Below are 18,118 nucleotides of genomic sequence, written 5' to 3'. Positions count from 1 at the left end.
ACAAAAATACATGCAATAATACAAAGGGAAAGGCTACTGACAAAGTCAGAATACAACCTGGCCAGCGTGCTGGTAGCAGTCCGATTTGGAGTAGCTGCAGTCCTCTTGGGATGGCAGATGTAGTTGCTGTGTCTTCTCAGAGAACCTGTGGAAAGGCTCCCCTCTGTGTAGAAATCTCCAGTTTTATCCAGGTGGGAATGCCTAGCTCCTCCCCTTTGGCAGAGCATCTCACAATGGGTCATTATGAGTTACAAGGTGTGTCCTTAATCACCTCCTCCTCCTGGACAGTGTTATCTCTGAGTCATGTGGCTAGGTATTGATGGGGCCATTAAGAGCAGATAAGGAAAACTGCTCTAAGGCAACTCCTACTCAGATGGGAATTGGAAAACAGTTTTTTTTTTTTTTAAAAACTTGGACAAATAGTAATTTAATAATCTAAGTCATACTTGCATGATGCTGATCTAGAAAATGGTCATTACAACTCATGAAAAAGATCTTGGAGTTGCTGTTGCCAAAATCAACTCAGTGTGCAACGTAGACAAATAAGACCAAAACACCTCTGGCATCATCGGAAGGATGTTGAGAACTGGAGATTCTTTATTTTCTGCTATTTGAAATCTCATGTGTCTTCATCTCAAGTACCGCCTGAAATCCTGCTCTTTCATCTCAAGGAGGATTTAGTGAAGGTGGAAAAGGGCAGATACAATGTTCAAGAGGTTAGAGCAGATGCCTTTAGAGAAGAGATTAAATATCTGAGATTGTTTAGTTTGGAAAACAAGGTTTTGTGATAAAATGAAGATAGTGGATACATTGAGTGAGAAACTGTGGACCTAGGCTACTTGAGCAAATTAGTAGAAGATCAACTTAAAGTTAGCAAAAGGAAATACATTTTTTTTTTCATTTTTGGGCATCAGACTTCTGGAACTTGCTGCAGATGTTGCCAGCAGATCAGAAAGGGGTAAGACATTTGTGAATACTAGAGGTAATAGGCAAGGAGATGCCCTCAATCACCCCAGAAAGGGTAAAGGAATGAAGAATGAGTCCTCACTCAAATGCACTTCCCAAATCACATGTGCTTTCTCACTGTTGAAAAAGAATACCATGAAGCATGGGCCAGTGGTCTGACTCAGTAGGCACTAGTTGCAGTTTTATGCTGTACAGCTGCTCCCTGTGCTGGAGAGGATTTTAGTGCTGGTTGTATAATGCTTTTCTAAAAATGAGAGCAAACAAGCTGACAGTGTAACAGGATGGGTTACTGAAATAGTATCTGGAACTTTTCCCTCCAGGAAACGCGAACATTCCTGGAAATGCTTAGAAATTTTTACTAGCAACATATTTTCCCCCATTTTCTCACCATTGTTTTGAAACAATAAGGAGTGATACACAAACCATCCAAATGTAAGGAAAGAAGTGTCACAATACTGTACATGTCCATATAATGCAGAGAAAAGTGTAACCTGTATGAGTAGACAAGTCTTTGTGGGTATTTTCCTTCCTGTTCTCTTCTAACATTTCATGTCTCTGTCCCAATTTTAGTAGGTTAACAGTACTCTCTAAGTCCTTAGTTTTCATTTGCCATCTTTTGTAAAAGCCATCCAGTCTCATCTCCCTGAGTTTCAAGGCAGCCTGCTGGAAGGCTGCTGCCTACCCTTGATATGAGATGAAGAGTAGATCTTGAAGAGTGAAGCCCAGCACACAAGTACCTGTTAAAATCTTCATTGCTCAAATATGTCTCCTGATAGCATTTCCAGACCTTTATACTTGAATTTCACATTGAAAATATGAAGAGACAATGACTCTTTGTTTATGGACAAAGAAATTCACACTATCCTGTTGTGTGAGTCATGTAGGCAGCAGAAGAGCTTCTAGAGTGTGAATTGTTTGCTCACAGGCTCTTTTTCGTGCAGTGAGTGCATGTGGTCATTTCCATTTTTTCCTCTCATGCATACTCCACTCATGCATCTCTTCACTTATTAAATGGAGGATAATCACTGTAGAATTTTCTGTGCTGCCCCATAAATAATAAATAATAAACAAAGATGTGTGAAGATAGGCATGAAGGATATTGGTGGTTTGCCATTTATCTTTCAAGAAGCAGCCAGATATCTCCTGCCAGTTGTTGTGCATTTTGCCAGGTGATTTTTATGGTTGTCTTGTTGACTACTCTGTGTCTTTGTTCACATATATGTGGGAAACACTAAGTTAATTTCAGGTGGGATGCATGTGGGTTTGCAGACAAAAACCAGCTGAAGGCAAGACAGTGAACTACTAGTGCAGATGACCTGAATTCTTAATATTTGCCTCTTTTTTTCAGACTTTTGCCAAAGACCCTTGATTTTGCAACTTTCTATTTCCAGCCTGATGACAACTACTATTCAACCTTTTCTCTTGAAGCAGAAACTCAGAGCTATGGATCTGCATGCTCTTACTCCCAATTGCAAATATCCTTATATTAGTCTATGGTTCACTGATGCAGACATTGTAGTCTATGGTCTGTGACTATGTGATAAAGAAATATTTGAGAAATTAAGTTCAAAAGAAAACATTTCACACTTCTGACCCAAAACTGTCCCAAAAATAAAAGTCATATTAATAAAGGCTGGACCTATAAATATATAATATAATATAATATATAAATATATATTATATATATATAATATAATATATAAAATTTCTCAAAATATTCACTCCTCTAGGGGAAGACAGCAGGTGACCTACAAATGAAAATTAAGTGGTCTACAAATCGCTGGAGTGTTCTTTCCGTTTGCTCGGGGTTTTTGTTTGGTTTGGCTTTTTTCATTGTTTTAATTGCTGTTAAATAAACCATTAAATCATTTACATTTTTTGTAACATATTAAATGTTGACAGATTAATAGACACAGCTACTCTGTCTTCTGGAGGTTCTCAGCAGACCTTGTGCCTACCAACATTATTGAAACTGTTCTTCAGGCTTCCTTGCTGCTGCTGAAAAGGAGCATAGGAATAAGACTCTAAGGTATATTCATGCAGAGCAGTTGTCAGTGTCATTCTGTGTTTTGCACATTTACTAGGTAGGTCTGCCAAGAGCTGGCACACTGAAGAGATAATCTGTGATTCTTAGAGCAGTGCAAGACAGTGGCCTCAGAAGAAGGATCTCTGGGTTGAAGCAGGCATTCCAGGCACAGAATGATTTTCATGTCACATAGAAGTAGTTGAGAATGTGATATGGTCTCTGCTTGTGCATGAACTTGTTTTCTATATGGACAGCACCTACCTTGAGACATATCTTTGGTCTTGCTATCTTAAACTGTAGTAGATTCAATGAATGCAGAAACTGGGCATCTGGATGCTTCAGGTGAGATTTATCCCTAAACCAAAGCTAACAGAAATCTCAGACTTATGCCTTTTCTTGGAATTTCACTGGGGTTTTGCAAAGCAGACTCAAAGCTTCTTGGAAGTGATGCCCAAAATATAACAATAATAATGCAAAAACACCTGCTTTCTGACAGAAAATAATATTAGAGGCATAATGAATGTGGAATGGAGACAGGTGAGGAGCACGGTGGAGAGTAGCTTGCTATTCTCACTGCTGCCAGGAGGACACAGGATGGCTGTACCTGCTTCTGATAGACATCCTCCCAGTCTTCCTCCCTTGCTTTGCAAAGGGAATAGGCACAGTTGCCTCTGGCACAGCTGAAAATACCAAAGATGTTTTGTTGCTGCCCACAGTACTGTGAGTCTTTGTTCATAGTCAGAAATCACTGGGGTGCTCTGGCTTAGAGACAAAAATTCTTTCTAGGGTCTGTTTAATCCTGGCTATCTACAGGCACTCATTCCACATCATCTGTGGAAGGTTTTTACTGGTTAGCACTGAGGTTTGTTTGCCTTTTTGAGCTTGGTTTTCATTATTTCTCAGAAGTGTTATTTTCTCTTTAGGTTTGTCATTTGGCAAAATGTTTCATGACCACTGTCTGCCTGGGTACAAGGATTGGACCACAACTTGCAATTTCTGATCTCATTTCCTAGATGAAGCCACAGATTTTATGCATAAATTTTTGGAAGTTACTTCAGCTCATCCAGGAATCACTTCCCCACTTGCATGTAGCTTTCCACTTCAATGGAGATTGCTACAGCATCTCAATTTAGATGTGAATATGTAACAGCAGAAATCATGACGTTTGCGGTAATGACTTTTTAAAATTTCAAGCAGTTGAACAGCAAAGGTCAGAGCGCAGCATTAGGTGCAGGCCTTGTGCAAACACTAATTGCATGACTGGAAACTGTTACACTTCCAGTATGTTTGTACCTCAGTCTCTTTCCCAGTTAAGCCCTAGAAGTTTGAACCAGTCACTGCAACGCAAGCTGCTGACAGAATAGCAATAATGTGTCCATCCGTCTCTTGTTGCCAAGAGCAATTTGATTCAAATGTCCCAAACATTTCCAAGAGAATTAACATGTTGGCACTAAGCAGGGGTTCACAAGAATTGCACAGATGCAGCTGGGGCTGTTTTAAGTGCCATGGCAATGCAGGCATGTGGCAATGTGGTAGAAGAAGGCAGGCATTTTGGGCCATGACACCGTGAGCCACTGGAAGAAATGTCTGTGGCAATGTGCCAAACTGATGGTGTTGAACCTGATATGTCTGCAGTTTGCCAAGATGCCCTGTTTCCTTCTCACGTTGTTTGTTTCCCTTTCCTCTGTGCTGGATGGATCTGGCTTTCCCAGTCTCTTCCTTTCCTCAGCAGCGAAACCCATTCTCTTGGCACACACTGCCCACAAGTCAGAGATGGTTTGTCCCTCTGCAGCTGGCAATATGGAAATTTTTGGCCCTCAGCAATGCTATCCAAAGTGATCCTCCTTTTAGCATCTGCAGCAAAGGGCACGCTGCATGTGTGGAGCAATCAAGTGTGCATGTCCAGGGAAGGGATGAGGAGCCATACAGAGATGGGCTTCAAGTGGAAGTCAAAAATCCCCACTTATTAACTACACCTTTGGGCCCGGGTTATGTTTGTGGGGGTGCAGTGCAAAATCCTGTTCATAAACACCAGCAGCAAGACAATCTCTGGCCTTTCTGGAAAGAAGACATCTTCTTTCCAGAGAAGGGCCCATCTCACCCAAACCTTTCTGTCTCTATATGGAACTTAGAGGGTTTGTATCATGGTGATTTTTTCTGGCCCACAGAAGGCTCATCTGGGGGAAAATACACAGTCTTCAAGATATAAGGCAACATCTTGGTTTGAATACTTTCGGTGGAGAGAAGGAGCGAGGATTTATACCTAACAAAATATTTCTAACATCTCAATTTTGAGGGACACTTTCCTATAGTGAATTCCAAATCACTCAAAAAATGAGTTTGTGAAAATTTATATGTAGGGAGATCTCTATAATCAAGAACAGAGAAGACCAGAGTTCTTTTGAAACTTACTGCATGTGCCACCACGGATTCATTTATGGGGAAAAAAGTAACTTTTTAAGCATTTGGCACTGAAAAACTTCCCTAGAAAGAGAAAAAAAATTGCTAATATTTAAAAAAATGCCTACTTATTTGGAATTTCACAGTTCTGTCTAAATCTAATGTCTAGTATGAGCAATGGCTTAAAGAATCCTGATTTTCCAAAAGTCCTTATAATTCAGTCTGTGAAAAAAAATCTGTTTTGTAGATATACAAAAATGTGGAAAACAGTCCTTTTTGACTAATGCTTTGATAGAGTCCTGGACAAGCCTTGCTGATAAAGTGTGACCTGCAAAGCAGCAAGAGCAAATCAAGATCATCTACATCACTTTTTATGAGAGGTATGATGAGTAGCTAGAAGCAAAATAAACCACAGAATTATGCCTGTATGGCATGAAAAATGTTGCCCCAAGGAAATTAAAATCTGCACACAATTGCAAGTATTAATCCCCACCTTAAACATTGAAAAGACCCTTGTTTCCCTTTGGCAGAGCTTCAATTTTTGAGTTTTTGTGTGTGCACAGTGCTTCCCTAGTAGACACATATGGATCTGCGCCCTGCCTGTACCTGCTCAGCAGGAATGTAAGCAAGACAGAGACACTGCTCTTTTTAGCAGCTTGATCTCTTGAAATCACCCAAGGAGAAACCATGAGTGTTTCTTGTGTCTCTACACTGTGTGTGCATGCTTTGTGGCAGAGAAAGGAAATTGTGCTCACTGCAAGTGAGCAAGAGAGATTACCAAGAACAGAGAATAAACTCCTTGTGACTCAGAGAAATGAGAAGTAATATAAAGCAAAGGTTAAATCTGCAAAAGTGCCATTCATTCACTATACAGCAAATGAGGCTGGAGCAATCCCTGAGCAAAAGCATCCAAGACAGATGACGTGACTGCAGTCATGTATGTTGGCATTTATTTTGCCTGGTTAAAGCTCTCATGCTGTTCTCGTTGCTCAAGAATTGATATGGAAAGGTCAGATTCATTGCAGAGCTGAGAAGAGAGCAACTCTGGGGCATTTCAGCACGTTGCAAATGTTTACCAGAGTAAAAACTGCACAGGATTCCTGGGGAGCCCAACTCATCAAACCCATTTAAGATGTGCCAGACTTGCTGTTTTTTGTTATTTAAACTGTGTCCCAAGGAAGGCTGTGAGAAAGGACATCAGTAACCCATTTCTGGTTTTGGTTACTGTGTCATTTAGAAAAACCTCTGATTTCCTTGTGTCTGACCCTCAGTTTCTCCTTAATTAAAGAGAAGTCACTGTATATATGTGTGTGTCTATCAAAAGACTTAAATCACTCTGCAAAGAAATTTTGTATTTCTTCCTTTCTGTGGAAGAGCTAAAAAACTATCTGGAAGAGCTAAAAACCAATCAGGCAGTACCCTTCTGACAGTAGGAATAGTGCAGCTGCTGTTTCACAGCTGTGGATTTCTCCACCATGCCAGTGCTATGGCAGTAATTAAAATGACAGATATAGAGCATCCATGTTGGCTTTTCTAGCATTGAGCAAACTCGTACTGACCATTCTATAAGTGTATGAACTCTGTTGACCCTTGCCTGCACCACTTGGGAATGCAGCACAATTAATTATTATTATTGTTTGGAAGAGAGGGTTTGATCAATGCATGGTTAGTAAGAAAAGTCACGTGTACATCTGTTACCATGAAACCCTATTCCTATTCCTTCAAAAGCAGAAGAACATGGTTTCCTCATGGTGGGAATCCTGACATTTTTAGAATTACAGGCAGGGTTAAACACTGTACTAGGTTAAACTGTGAAATTCTATAGTAAAATTCAATACACCTTTAAGCATTTTCAGGTGTGGGGTCTAAGTTCCCTGCGCACTAGTGAAACACCCTGGTTTTGAGAGGGCTGGGGAGGAGGAGAAAGCACGTGTGGCTTTGTTTCTTCAGTGCCTGCCACATGACAAGAAGCGGCTTAGTTTATCCTGTCAGGTGGAGAGCAGGTGGTGTAAGTTATACAGCAGAACAGCTGATTCCATGAAATGCATCTCAAAATTAGTTTAACAACCCCAGACAAGCACAGCCTGTGGTTTAATGACAGCTGAGTGAAGGTTTGCACTGTACTGATAACATCCTGTAGCTCTGTGCTGGTGTGGTGTATGCACACGTACTCCTTTGCAGCCAGTAACTTCTCACACTGGTTGATTTGGCTGCTATTTAACAAGTTTATTTTCCTCTTCCTGTCATGGCTTTGTTTTTGTTGCTATTGCAATAGTAAAATTATCCCTGATATTCTCAGAAATTCCTCATAGCACTCTTAATGTTTTGGCTGACGTTTTGCTGGATTGGTTTTGCTGCAATTTTTTTAAAATGTCACATCTGTTCTCAAAGCGCAGTTACTTAATTGGTGTACATTGCTGGATTAGATTCAGTACCCACGCATCTATTAGCAAGGTAAAAAGCTGCATGGGTTGTCAGAACATACTTGAAAAAGAAATGGGAGCTCAGCTCCCTGTAGCAGAAAGGTGACAAGCTCTGCTGATGTGGGAGGTAGCACAGCAGGGTAATGCCAAGGGCAAGTCAAACACACAGACCCTGCTGGGTGCTGCAAAACTCGGGCAGAAGCCAGGGAAGACTTCTTTGCAGTGGAAAGAGTGCTGCTTTTGGAGACAGTTCAATCTGAATAAGGACAAAATCAATAATATTGACATCTCCTATAACTTGTCTGGTATCTTCTCATGCCTATCCTATTTCTTATGCACTGGTAAACACCTATATATAAAATACATAAGTTATGTGTAAAATATATATATTATATATTTTATATATGACATACAAATAGTATACCCCAGGTTTTCCACAATGCCTTTGTAATAGATAACAATTTACTCAATCAGTGAGATCATACATCATTCCTGTTTCTTGGCCTGGGGAATGGAGAAGCAAAAATAAAATGGCTTGATAGAGAGGCCAGAGGTTAAGAGACAAAACACTGCATAGAATTAAGTTTCATTTGCTGTAGTTCAGTATTCTGTCTGCTAGGAATTGTTGCCTCCATATTTTGCAGTGAGGAAATGCAAAAATTACAGAGCAATGATATTAAAATTGAAATAACTCAAAGAAAAGTAATAGATAAATGTAAAAAAAAATTGAAATAAAATATTTTCTAAGTAGACACACAAAATGATCTATTCAATTGCTACTGTCACTTTCCACTATACTTGTTTTTCCCAAAACAATATCTGATCTACATTCTTGTGCGTACTTCCAGCGTTGACAGACTCCTATTTTTCCAATTAAAAAAAAAATCCAAACCTAAAACGAAACTCTTGAAATTTTTACTAACTTCACTTGCTCTAGGAGAGTGAAAGGAAAACATGAAAATATAGCAGGACTCCTGAAAGGCCCATTGTTTTAGGGGTTTTATTTTCTTTTTTGTTGTTGTTTTCCTTTCACTTAGTGTACTTTACAAATGTGCTGTAGGCTCAGTTCATAGTAAGAACACATCTTATCTGACAAATAGTAACTGATGCAATATGATTTAAGTCTCCCCCATCATGCAGAAATTAAAATCCTCTCTCCAGGGACATTCCTCAAAGCATAAAGCAGAGCCTTTCTCCACATTTAAAGCATTTTGTTGTGTGAGAAATGACAATGAGCCATAAAATCTGGAGGGAAATGATTGCTGAACACTAATATATGCCCCAAACTCGTGGAGGCTGTCAGCTGCACTTCAGGCCAGGGAAATTCGGGTCCTGATCTTGTCCGGGTGGAGGGTGGAGGGCAATTTAAAGAAACATTGCTAGCAGAGTACTTTGGCCTGAAAGCCTGCTTTCAAAATAGCAGCAGCAGATGCAGCAGCTAACAATGCGAAGGTGCCAACTTGTGTTGTTTGCAAATGCATGTCTTATTGTCCCTTTACTACCCTGGCATGCTCTTTTCTTAAAAGAGATGAGAACAATTGTCTCCACCATTATTGTGATTATGCATAAAAATGGCATAAAAAGAAGATAAAGGTTACCTACTCAGGCACTTAGAAGTTAAAAAATAATGGGATTACTGTTGCCTTGACAACATTTCTCTCTCTTTCCCCTGCCCCCAGTTTCATTCTTGGAAATGGCTAAACCACTTTGCTTAAACTCTTTCAAATAATTAAATAAAAGTTTCAGTTGTGGAGAGACAAATAGCACCAGAAACTTCCTCTTGCCTTTCCCAGAGCCTGACAAATTTCTAGTCAGCAGAAAAAAAGGGTTTTATGATGAGAAGGGTCAGGTATTGCCACATACCTTGATGGCACTTGCAGGTCCACCTGCATTTTCTCCTTTAGTTTAATTTACTTTACACAGATCCCTGAAAACTGCATTTCATGTGCACCTCTTTGTGCTGCCAAGGGAAAGACAATGTAAGCAGCAGCACAGAGACCTCAGTTCCTTTCAGCTAACCAAGGAGGCTGGGCTTCCCACCCCACTAAAGTGAAGACTAAGTGGGGTCGAAGTGGGATGAAATGATGCTGGAGGCAACCCATGCTTGGGTGACCCAGATTCAACCCAAATTGATGTGCCTGGCAAATGGAAAGAGCTCTGTCCCTCTGGAGAGCATTGGAGGGTCTGCAGAGATCCTGCGCTGGCCGCCCCTGTGGGCAGGTGACAGGGCTGGTGACATCAGGTTCTCTCTAGCTGAGCTCTGAATGAGGTCAGGCAAGGAGTGACAAATGGCCCTGCCTTGTCAACACTGCTGTCATTGGTGCTGTTATCACCCAGCAAATGGGAGCCTGAAGGAATCTGCATTCTTGCCCTCTCCAAAGCAAGTGGCAACAGGAGCTGTGGAAGTATCTGTGCTTGCTCGTGCCACTTACATTCTCCTGCAAAGAAGCCCAGTGTTTGGTTTGTAAACAAAAAGAGTCTTTACAGATGATTATAAAATATTATGCCATGGTTCATTTTCCATGCTAATTGAATTTATGATGAGGTTTCTTCCAAAGAAGGTACAGAACATTTCAGCACATACTGGCATGGCTGAAGCATTAACAAACCACTGACCTGGTACAAAGCCCAGAAATACTGTTATGCTCCTTTTCTGTGAAGTAAAGTAGCATGCATAGGGGCTGGAAGTGGACCAGCTGACCAGCACAGTCTGTGACAAATGATCCAACAGCACTGTGATGGGGGGAGGACTGTGGTTTATTTAAAAACTGATTTCTTTGGAAGGAAAAAAAAAAAAAAAAAGGCATAACTAAATTTGCATTTAATGACATGTATTTTAAAACCCAAAATAATTACAGCTGCATTAATTTTTCTTCCTTTTCTTTTGCTTGGAGCACAGTCAGCCCTTGCTTGTTGCTTAGGATTCCTGCTGAACACCTTCTTGACTCAAATCAGAGCCCTCTGGCAGGCAGCTCCTCCGTTGCCTCTGCACACAGCCAGCATCATTAGTGTCTCATCAGCACCGAGGCTGCTCCATCAGGTCCTGCTCTGCAATCCTATTCAGATAAGGGGGACCAGTGATTGGCCCCACAGGTCCTAACTGGTGTGTCTGTGAAAATTTAATCTGAAGTCACAAGCAGAGTCATCCAGGACTGACTCATGTAAGGTGTCTGTGTGGCTCATTCCTGCATTGGGAGTGCTGGGTGATACAGCTGTCTGTGACCTCAGACAAGGACTAAGGCCTTCTGGTTCAAAAGCTTCTTCTTCAATTAGATATTTGTTAATTTGTCAATGTTGGTATCCCATAATAGGTGTTGTCTTTCAGGGGAGGACCCCTAAAGGAATTTAATATGTCTTTTTTTCTGCTGCTCTAACTCAATCCCTTTTTGTCAGGGAGATTTTGCCAGTGCTAACTAGTACTTTAAGTTTAAAAATCTAAAATCCTTAGATCAGTTATGCATGGATACAAGAGAATCAAATGCTGTATTTCCCACTGGTGACTATCTGTCCTAAATCTCTGCCCTTCTCATGCACTCATGTCAAAACAGACAGTGTTCTTCTTTCTAAGCAAAGCATTAAAGAGTGCCTTTGTCTGTTCCAAATACCTTATTTATAAGTATGGAAGCATTAGGAAATGAGCAGTATATTAAGGTCAGTTTGCAACTTGTGTAATACGGGGGAGCAATCTCAACAGAGCAGTCCACATGTAAGCCAGCTAAAGATCTGGCCTATAAATTAATGGTTAATAAATGTGGAATAACAGGTCTAAGAACACCAGGCCACCAACAGCTACTATAAAGTGGAACTGGTTGTTCAAAATCCTCCAAATACATTAATGTGCTGCTTTTTATTTTATTGCAGAGATGGGTGATTGGTCCTGCTGGCGAAAACCCAATTCTTCCCACAAGGGAGAATGATCTGCAGCTGAATTACTTCTGACATATTCCTTTCAACACAGCGACCATTTTGAAAGCATAATGCAGTTTGGTCATGCATGACAACAGTTTTTGCAGCAGAGTAACACGTGAAAAATCTAAATCATGCTGGAAATTTGAAAGGAAAATCCATTTGATTAGGATATATGGTCTGGGAAATGCTCTCTCTGTTGTATTTCACATCAATAAAAACTTCTGATTTGATTTGTATGTAGTGAAGCTTTGCTGCAGAGTTTACTGGAAGTCTTGCTTCAGAACTGAAGTTGAGACATAGGTATTAGAAATATAAGGGTAGATAAGCAATTTTAACCAAAATATTATAGAAAAAAATATTGGTTTTGCTAAAATTATTTTCCTCAGCCAAGAATTCTATCAGGGAGAACAACAACAAAGCATTTAAGGACACTCAGCAGCATGAAATACCACCACAAAGCAAAACACTGTGTATACTGAAGAGGAAGAAAATGCTGCTCTGGTTAAAATCCGGGCAGAAAACCAGGTGTTACATCCTGCTATGCTGAAGTGCAAATGAGAAGAGCTTTGATGCACAGACAGTAAAGAAGGCTTTGGCTTTCTGTCTCAGCAACATTTCATGCCACACAGTCAGTCATCCATCATGGTCCAGCACAGACCTTTCTTCAGTCATGGCTCAGGGGCAGGATTAGGTGCTCAGAGTCTGCAGCACCCCTGCCTCCTTTGGGGAATGGGTTGGCAGCAGTGAGATGTCTGTACTCTGACAATCACCAGTATTTCTTCTTCTGAACAATTTTCTTTTCCACATCCCACATATTTTCCCTTTTCTGTTATTTTGGTAGCCCACTGTCTCATTTTTCTACCTGTCATTCTTCAGTCAGGGTTCATCATTCATGTAGGAAAAGGATGTGCTGAGGGGAATGAGCACCAGTCAGATGCTGCTGCCACCCTGTAGGACCTTTGCTCAGGGTGGGTCCCTGTTTTGCTTCTCTTCTTTGAATTCATACCTGAGGCTCCCTGCCTGGAAGAGCTTAAGTCTGTTTATTTAACGTGGGGCTAAAACAGTTTATTTGCACTTTTCAATATTGAAGGGATTTGGGAGAAATTGTCCATCTGTTTTTAAGTCTAATGGCAATTCTGTTTCACACTGTTATCATTTGTACCCTATTTATTATCATAACTGCAGAGGTGACTCCAGCTGGTCTTTGATCTCGCAGCTGTTTGTTACCATCTCCCAGCTAAGAGGCAGCTACCTGCCATATAACCACTCTTAGTGTTTCTGAGAGTAAAGTCACACAAACTTAAATTGCTGCTGAAGGTTTCTTTTTTTTTTTTTTTTTTTTTTTTATTTTGTCCTCGCAGGTGCAAGGAGTGTTTGTACAGTTGTTCATGCCTGTCAGCTGGGAGGAAATAAACACCCTATGGGAAACAGTTGGGAGCAGACTTTAAACCTCTTTGCCACTGGCATGGCCATGTGAGTGCTCCATATCCGCATCATTGCAAGGTCAGAGAGGCTAGATCAGACAGCCACTGTCTGCTGCACTTTCCAGAGTGTGGGAAGTGCTGCAGGCACTCTTGCCCACAGCAGGGAGATGCTCTGAGAGACTGCTCCCTCCTGCATGCATGACTTTGGTCACGACCACCTTGGGAGCTGCAAACAGCATTTGGGCTAGGGGAGGCTGGAGCTCCAGCTGACCCAGGAGTCCTCCCTGTGTGCAGCTCAGGGGTAGCTGTGCAGCCCCCAGGCACTCTTTGGGAAGACAGGGGCTGTGTGGAGTCAGCAGAGAGTCTCTGTTGCAGTGTGACCCTGAGTGGCAGCACAAAGATGTTTCATGGCTCAGACTGGTTCCCTTCTTTCCAGATTCTGCAAGAAAAGCTCCAAGCTGAAAAACACAATGTCCTCATGGTGGCTGGCAGCCAGAGATATGCATCCCTTGGGAAGGCAGTTAGAATCAGCAGATAGGATCACCCAACAAGTGTGGTGACACACAAAAAAGGGCAACTCCCTTATGAAAAGAAAATGTTCATTTAACATAGTTATCTAGGGTCCCAAAGAAAGCTGGAATAGTGTGAGCCATTAATTTAGGCTGTGAGGCTTAGTTTCTTGAAAATAATTTTGAGGATTTCTTCTTGAACAGTTACAATAAAAAGCTTTTAATATGCCCAACCTGGTTTTGCTGCAGTGTGCACTGTATCTTGCCTACATTTGTCTTTTACTGTCAGCAGTCTTCACGCACTTAATTCTACTCTGACATCTGATTTCTTTAACAAAAATATACAAGTGCACATCTCATCTACATCTAAGGAACAAACCTGCCTCAGCTGTCAACAAAGAAATTGTGATAACCTAAAGAAAGTGCAGTTTACAGCATTTGCTTTACTGAAATTCAAGTGCAAACTGAAATTCTCAGATCAGTTCAAGCAACTTCTTATTTTTGTCACAGGATCCAAAGGTGTGACGTGCATCAAGGCCAAGTATGTGGTTATTTATTTCAGAGCCTTTTGAATTGGTGCTGCAAATAACACCATTAGCCCAAGTGGCCCAAGCATCTCTTTTGTCTGCATGTTTCCAGCATTCATCTACATTCCTCTGAAGATGCAAGTTTAGCTTTGCTCTCATTTACTTCTGGATGAAGGTGAGATCACAAGGTATTTATTTATAGATAAATATAGATAGTTATAGCTATATTAAGACAAAATGTACCTTTCACTTCATACAAATATTCAGACGAGGAAGTGGAGTACTCTGCCAAATACACTGAAGTTTTTGCCATTTAATGGCAGTCTGAGAGAAGAAACAATTTTTTTTTAATTTCATTTAATTGTCATTTGATTTAGTTCTCATCAGTGATGACTGATTATTTCAAAAGAATTCTGCTTCCAGGTCACAGAATTTATGAATAAAAGATGTTCATGTGCACTGCCTAGGTTAGGTGTCACAACTCAGTGCAGATATCCACACAATTAAATACTTCTGATTTTAATTACTGTATGAATGGATATGCTGATTATGCAAACAATCAATAAAATACTAAGCAGAAAATGCAAGAAAATAGGTGGCCAAAGATATCAACAAAGCATATGTCCATACAACACCAACCCTGCAAACAGGTGGGGCAAGCTTATGTTATCACTAGATATTCTATGTCAATGAAACAGCCAAAGTCACCAAAGTGTCACGATGCAAAGCTGTTTAATTTTTAAGCAAGGGTAGATAAAAATTTTCTTTTTAACCCCTTAGTGACTGACTGGTACGACTTTCTTTCTGGAGGCACACTTTCTAGGCAGGTCAACAGCGTTTCTTTCTGCCTGAGGTGACAGATTGAAGTCACTGAAGGAAAAGTGACTCAAACACGATGCACACCAAACCAAACCAAACCAAACCAAACCAAACCAAACCAAACCAAACCAAACCAAACCAAACCAAACTAAACCAAACCAAACCAGAAATTATGCTTCTTACTGCATTATAGTGTGTAATAAAGGACTTACACCTTTTTTTTTCCTGTGTTTGTTTCTCTTTGGGTATATAAGAAATACCAAGAGAGTGCATGCTCTTGTAGTGTCTCCCAGACTGTCTGTGCATGATTGTTGTTTAACTGCTTCCAAAATCCATCTGTGGTTACGGAAACAAATACTAAAACTGTGCTTGACTTAGCCAAATAAAATATGCAGTTTCTTACTTCACAAGCAGATATAGAGCAAGCAGTCTTGACCTCTTTGTTACCATTGCAATTTGGGTGACTGACAAGCAAAACCTATTCATCAGTGACAAGCCAAACATATTCATCAGCATCCTGCACTCCAGGACTGGGCTCTGCTCAGAAATCAGGCTTCTCAGAACAAGGAGGACCTTTCAGTGCCCTCTTGGCACCCTGGGTACAGATGTCATACAAACTGAGTTACTGGTGTGGAAATATTTCCCTGGTAATATTTTGAGCTTCGGGCCCTTTCCTGTGCTGTGTTTTGCAGAGGAGTGGGGTCTAGAGTGAGACAGGCTTTGTTATTCTCATGTGAGCTCAGCTTTCCTCCCATTTCCCTTCCCAGATCCCTTTGCAGGATATGTTTTTATTGTACCCTTGCTCACTTTGGTTCAAGCAGAGTTATTCATTTCCTGACTGTATGTGACCATATGTGTGGCTGTTGTCAGTGATGCAAATCCTCAGCCTTCGGCTGAACAAAATTCAGCCCGTGATGTTTGATGTGTCGTGTTAATGGGACACGGCTGTTTTGAGATTTCTGACTTTCTGAGAACCAAACGTTTAAGCTGTGCCTTTAGGAAATAACAATAACTCATTAACGCCACGTTCCAGTGTTTATTTTAAATACAGATGTGGAGCTCTACACTGCTACTGAAAATAAATTTTCTGTTCCTTCTCTATACAAAATTGAATAATGTACCTCCCCGAGTCTCCTTTTGCTCAAGCAGCAAAGGTTGCTTGATGTCAGCTGCATGGGTGAGATGTAATATGGATAGCTGTGAAATCCCCTTTGACAGTAACAATCAAAGTGGAAATATCCTTCCAGCCCAGAAAAGTATTTCCTCACATATAGGCTACTACTGTTTTGTAATTGTAACTGCTAAATCTGAGCACTTCAAACAAATACTTGAGAGAGAAAAAAATTCTTCCCTGGAAACTTTTAAAATTCAGAATATAAAAATATATCCCTGGGAGAATGCAACCAAGAGACAATAGAAAACGAGTTGCCCTACCAAAGGCCAGTGAAATCCAAAATAAGACATCTGTGGAGGCAGGTAGTCTGCAAGGGCCCCTTGTTTCCTCTGGTGCCTGGGAGAGCTGTAAGGTGTATTTGTGAGGAAGGGGAGTGAATGGAGGAAGAATATCATTCCCTGAGGAGCATTCTGGGGGAATCTGACAGACATTAGACCTGGTCCCCACTCTATATGTCAAGAGAGGATACAGAAAGGAAAAGGGAACATACTGGTAAAAAGGGAGCTTTCAAAAAATGTTCTGAATCATTACTGAGACTGCTTTTGTGGCATCAAATCTTTTTTCTCTTTAAGGTTGTTGACAGAGGACAATTGAGTTTAAGATCCAAAGTCATCTACTTAGGCAGTGGTGGTCCCAGAAACTGAATCCTGACTATCTGAGGGACAATCCCAGGAGCTGGGAAACAGCTGGATATGGGAGGTCTCTCAATGCCTTACAGAAACCTGGAGCCAAAACTCCCTTTGAATTAAGTAAGAGCATGTAGTGAAGCCAAGAGACTGGCAATCCTAGCAAGCTCTGTCTTAAAGTACCAGGATAGCTTGGTTCTTAACTGCAACTATTTAGCACAAAGCTTTAGGTGTTTTCATCCTGCTTGAACAATCCATACAAATTAGCTTTTTTGGAACACTGAACCCTATTGGACTGTGTAAACAAGCCACATTCAGCTGAATGCAAAGCCCAGCTACAGTTTCAATTTCTGTAAATTATGCAAGGATATGAATAATGAGTACATCAGTAAGCTAGACCAGAGGCTGATTCATTCATGTATTGATTCATGCATGGTTTATCTTCATGCCTTCCAGAAAGAAAAAAATTTAAATGGTTGCATTAAACTGTAGAACTTGAAAGTGGTGGTTGAGGGGGAAAAATAATTGTCTCGTAGAAGAGTGGCAGATGAAACTGTGGTTTGTGTAATAACCCTTTTTAATAATTTGCATCACTTTAAATGCTTCTTAGCTGGGTGTGACTGAAGTAGAAAAAATAATAAGCTTATAGAGGAAATTCACTTGATATTTTATTACTTTTATGCCATGTGTTTGTTCAATGCCTTTCTTCCTCACTGCCTCAAAAAGCAAAACCAAAAGAATATACTTCTTTTATATTAAAAAAAAGTATCTCAGTAACAGAAATAATAATAATAAAAAGAAAATCATTCCCATGGTCTGGAAATGTTCCCAAGCACATTAGGTAAAATCCCATTAGAGGTTTTGGATGGACAAGTGGGAAAACCAAGGAAAGAGGGTGTTCAATTTTCCTAAAAACAAGAAACAAAAGAAAGGGGAAAGAAACCATTCCTTGCAATCTTCAGCCAATCAGTGTGTAGGAATGACATACAATTTTCTTCAGTGTGTGGGTGAGTAAACCATAATTCTTTACTCCCATTGGCTTTGATGATAAAATGTAGCTATAGGAAGGGCTTTTTTTTTTTTTTTACTCATGAGAAGCTTGCAAGAAACAAAACATGACATAAACAGACAACATACAGGCAGTTTCTTATATCATGAACTGTTTATCTCTAAGCATGAACACAAACAAATCCAACTTACATTAGAGCAAGCCATGTAATGTAACTAAATGCTGCTGTTCCTTTCTGCTTTTGTTTTAATTAGCTGATGGAGACAGCGAGCACATGGTATGCTGCTTGTTTTTAAGGATACCTTA

At 40.4% G+C, this 18,118-nt stretch overlaps 1 long non-coding RNA gene across 1 annotated transcript in view; it reads right to left on the bottom strand.

The window, feature by feature from the left end:
• LOC146763490 (uncharacterized) overlaps positions 1-18,118 on the bottom strand; it is a 53,123-nt gene that overhangs the window by 9,663 nt on the left and 25,342 nt on the right. Inside the window, exon 1 of the long non-coding RNA XR_014952313.1 lies at positions 58-18,118. This exon is cut by the window's right edge and continues 25,342 nt beyond it. This is a non-coding gene — a long non-coding RNA (uncharacterized LOC146763490). The remainder of the gene's footprint in view (positions 1-57) is intronic.

Source organism: Lonchura striata, chromosome 1A (assembly GCF_050655825.1).
Source record: "Lonchura striata isolate lonStrDom1 chromosome 1A, ASM5065582v1, whole genome shotgun sequence".
Classification (NCBI taxonomy): domain Eukaryota; kingdom Metazoa; phylum Chordata; class Aves; order Passeriformes; family Estrildidae; genus Lonchura; species Lonchura striata.
This window is presented reverse-complemented; position numbering and strand designations above follow the sequence as displayed.